Raw genomic sequence first — 4532 nt, 5'->3', positions numbered from 1 at the left:
CTCCCCTACTCTCTCTATCTCTATCACTCTCTCTCTCTCTCTCTCTCTCTCTCTCTCTCTCTCCTCTCTCTCTCTCTCTTCTTTCTCTCTCCCCTTTTCTTTTTATATTTCTGGTATCTGTCGTGACCTCACTCTCTATTTCTGTCTCTATGTCAGCTGTCCTTTCTTTCTCTTTCCTGTCTCTTTTCCTAACCTCCCTGTCTCTTTTCCTAACCTCCCTGTCTCTGTTCCTAACCTCCCTGTCTCTTTTCCTAACCTCCCTGTCTCTTTTCCTAACCTCCCTGTCTCTTTTCCTAACCTCCCTGTCTCTTTTCCTAACCTCCCTGTCTCTTTTCCTAACCTCCCTGTCTCCCTACAATACATATACAAAACAAAAACGCCCCCCCCCCCCTCCTATTCACAACCAACCAACCAACCACATGAGGTGCATGTGACCAGCTGCATTCCACGGTGGCATCATGTGTGTTGTGGTTCTTTCAGTTACTTCTGCTTGAGCACTACTCTTAGATAAAAGCTACCGAAGCCCCTTTCAGACCAGGGTTCACTAACTGGTGGCCCGCCGGCCCAATTTGGCCTGTGGGGGATTTTATTTGGCCCCTCCCAACTTTTTGGGGGGAATTAACACTGTAAAAACAGCAGCAAATCAGTTCGAAGTGTTTTTTATTTGGAAGTCTTTTCCAAAGCATTCCAATGCAAAATAGAGAGATATATTTGATTGTATACAAATGTAAGCAAGATTTGCAATTATTATGTTTTAGTAAAATATGATATCTGTTTGGGCTTCTTGTGGTCAATTTGCAGTCTACAAATTATTTGTAATTATGTTCTGGCCCCCTGACCATCCGCTCAAGAACAAATCGGCCCGAGGTTGAATCTATACTGAAGAAAAAGATAAACGCAACATGCAACAATTTCAACGATTTTATCTGAGTTACAGTTCATAGAAGGAAATCAGTCAATTGAAATAAATTCACTAGGCCCTAATCTATGGATTTCACATGACTGGGCCGGGGCACAGCCACTGGGGAGCCAGGCCCAGCCAATCAGAATTAGTTTCTCCCCACAAAAGGGCTTTATTTCAGACTCCTCAGTTTCATCAACTGTCCGGAAGGCTGGTCTCAGACGATTCCGAAGGTGAAGAAGCCGGATGTGGAGGTCCTGGGCTGGCGTGGTTACACGTGGTCTGCGCATGTGATGCCGGTTGGACGTACTAACAAATTCTCTAAAACAACGTTGGAGGCGGCTTATGGTAGAGAAATAAACATTCAATTGTCTTGCAACAGCTCTGGTGGACATTCCTGCAGTCAGCATGCTAATTGCAATCTCCCTCAAAACTTGAGACATCTGTGGCATTGTGTTGTGTGACAAAACTGCACATTTAAGTGGCCTTTTACTCTCCCTAGCACAAGGTGCACATGTGTAATGGTCATACTGTTTAATCAGCTTCTTGATATGCCACACCTGTCAGGTGGATCGATTATCTTGGCGAAGGATAAATGCTCACTAACAGGGATGTAAACAAATTTGTGCACAACATTTGATAGAAATTAGCTTTTCTGTGCTAATGGAACATTTCTGGGATATTTTATTTCAGCTCATGAAATGTGGGACCCAATACATTATATTATGTTGCGTTTATATTTTTGTTCAGCATAGTTGATGATCCATGCTTTAGACTGTCACCCTTCTCCTACTGTAGCTCAGCTGGTAGAGCACGGCGCTTGTAACGCCAAGGTAGTGGGTTCGATCCCCGGGACCACCCATACACAAAAAATGTATGCACGCATGACTGTAAGTCGCTTTGGATAAAAGCGTCTGCTAAATGGCATTTTATATTATTACTAATCTGGACTGGTGCTAGCAAGCTACTCACTGTGACTACACACTCCTCCTAGCCCCGTCCACCACTCCTCCCTCCCCCTCCACCACTCCTCCCTCACCCTCCACCACTCCTCCCTCCCTCCCTCCCCCTCCACCACTCCTCCCTCCCTCCACCACTCCTCCCTCCCTCCTCCTCCACCACTCCTCCCTCCCTCCACCACTCCTCCCTCCCTCCCTCCCCCTCCACCACTCCTCCCTCCTTCTCCACCACTACTCCATCCCTCCTATCCCCCCCATACTAGCAGGTATTTTCCTCTACCCACATAGATTGAATGTATTTATTTAGTAGGATCATTTAGATCCTGGGTTTCTCTGTCTGTTTCTCCCTGCTATACACTAACTGGGTTGCTGCTTGCCTTCACTTGCTTTTTCACTCTGGGCCTTTGTGTTCTTCTCTCTCTCTCTCTCTCTCCCTCCTCCTCCTCTTCCTCTTCCTCCTCCTCCTCCTCCTCCTCCTCCTCCTCCTCCTCCTCCTCCTCCTCCTCCTCCTCCTCCTCCTCCTCCCTCTCTCCCTCCCTCCCTCCCTCCCTCCCTCCCTCCCTCCCTCCCTTTTGGTGTCTGTGGCTGCTGGTGTGGGCATGTGGGCCTGCCTGCAGACTTTTGCATGCGCAGCCTGTCTCACTTTTATTCAGATTCAAAGAAAAGGATCCGTACATCCTATCAGAGTAAGTTAGGCCTTCCTCAAGGCAAGGAGAATGGGAAGGGAGACATGAGGACAAGGAGACTTGTGTGGGAGACAAGGAGACAAGGAGACAAGGGAATAAGGAATCAAGGGGACAAGGAAACAGGGAGGCAAGAGGATTACGGCAAGGGGACATACCAGAGAGATGATTGGAATGACATTGATAGTTACTGAAACAGCTCTGAAACAGCTCGCCAAGAGTTAAAAACAAATCCCAGTGTTAGCAGAGCCATTGTCAAATTAAATGCTACGGCTTTATCGGAACCTGTGTCATTATCGAATAAAAGTAAGTAATTTAAAATCCAAAATAGTCCAGTTATCTCAATATAGTGGGTCCTTTTGCCAAGGTCCCCTTGGAAAATTGTATCTCGTTTATGAAATGACTAAAATGTCAAAAATCCATGCCACAGTATACATTGCAAATGCAGCACAGCGATATGAGTGATGCCATTTCCAATGGTGACATAGAGACATGACACACATTCATATAATAAATATTATGTGTACATTTTATAGTTAGAGTCATGTTTTGTTTATTATTGACTTCTTTATGAGACATTTAATACACATTAAAAAAAAAACTAAAAACTAAACATTCATTTGATTAATTACGTCTACTGAAACATTTCAGGCTTTTGTTCCACTGCAGTTGATCAGTTGATTGATGGATTAATTAAAACTTCTCAGCTGAGTTTTTTTCCCCAGAGTTACTCAGTTGTAACAGTGCACTTTGAAATATGAAATACGACACACCAGGGAAATTATGATGATTCACGGCAAATGATGAATTGCAACATTGACCATAAAGACCCTGATATATTGCTACTGGAAGACTGTGAAGATTGAACTTAAAGTTTAAGTAAAATACCAAAGATTAGATTTCACATGTTGTATCTGGTTTTACTAGATAACTAGATTTAAGATCAACTTCATCACTCTGCGACAAGGTCTTTGTTCAGTCCTTAGTGTTTGTGTTTGTCTATTTGAATGAGGCTTGCACTGCAGACATTCTATCCACTGAATTGGCATTACTTTAAAATGCAGATATGGCCGACAATCATGAAGCAATGTTGAAGACAAAAGAATGAACAGCTTTTTTGGCTCCTGAGGCAGATTGATGTACAGCACCCCCTGGACAGGATGCTAGTCTATCGGTCGATGTACAGCACCCCCTGGACAGGATGCTAGTCTATCGGTCGATGTACAGCACCCCCTGGACAGGATGCTAGTCTATCGGTCGATGTACAGCACCCCCTGGACAGGATGCTAGTCTATAGGTCGATGTACAACACCCCCTGGACAGGATGCTAGTCTATCGGAGGGCCTTACCCCACATCTATCTCCTTAATGCTGAGGGCCAAGCAGAGACACGTCAGGTCTCATTTATACAGTCTTTGGTGTGACTTGGCTGGGAATCGAACTCCCAACCTTCCAATTTCAGAGAGGAAGCTCTGAGGCCACTGAGGCGGTTTGATCCTTAAAGTGCAGGCCTCATATCCTGCGGTGTTCATTACCTCACATCCTGCGGTGTTCATTACCTCACATCCTGCGGTGTTCATTGCCTCACATCCTGCGGTGTTCATTGCTGATGGTGAGCTAAGATGATCCCGAGCTTCGACATGGATTCACATATTATTCACTACAACTTTCTGGCTATAGCTGTCGTCAGTTTCCAGAACGTCGTCTTTAGACTAGACTATTATAAGAAGAGAAACGTGCTATGACAACAAGACAACCCACTGGACACAGACGTCAGTTCAACTTCTAGTTCGGATTTACTTTTGGATTGAGTTTTCAACTAATGTGAATTCAACATGAAATCAACAAAAATGTTCACCATGTCATTGGATTTAGGTTAAAAGTTGGGTGGAAAAAATATGAAATGTCCTTACGTTGATGACTTTTTGCAGATCCAATTAGTTTTCCACATTGATTCAACATCATCGCATAGATTTTGGCGGTTGAAATG

The 4532-nt window shown here is 44.4% G+C and overlaps 1 pseudogene across 1 annotated transcript in view; it reads left to right on the top strand.

The window, feature by feature from the left end:
• The window catches only part of LOC311143864 (syntaxin-binding protein 5-like), a 293895-nt pseudogene that overhangs the window by 235120 nt on the left and 54243 nt on the right, over positions 1-4532 (top strand). Inside the window, exon 18 of the transcript in view lies at positions 2478-2546. The product of the transcript in view is annotated as a syntaxin-binding protein 5-like (transcript). The remainder of the gene's footprint in view (positions 1-2477; positions 2547-4532) is intronic.

This window comes from Coregonus lavaretus (assembly GCF_964263955.1).
Source record: "Coregonus lavaretus genome assembly, chromosome: 16".
Lineage (NCBI taxonomy): Eukaryota > Metazoa > Chordata > Actinopteri > Salmoniformes > Salmonidae > Coregonus > Coregonus lavaretus.
Note: the sequence above shows the minus strand (reverse complement) of the source record. Positions and strands in the feature narration are given on the sequence as shown.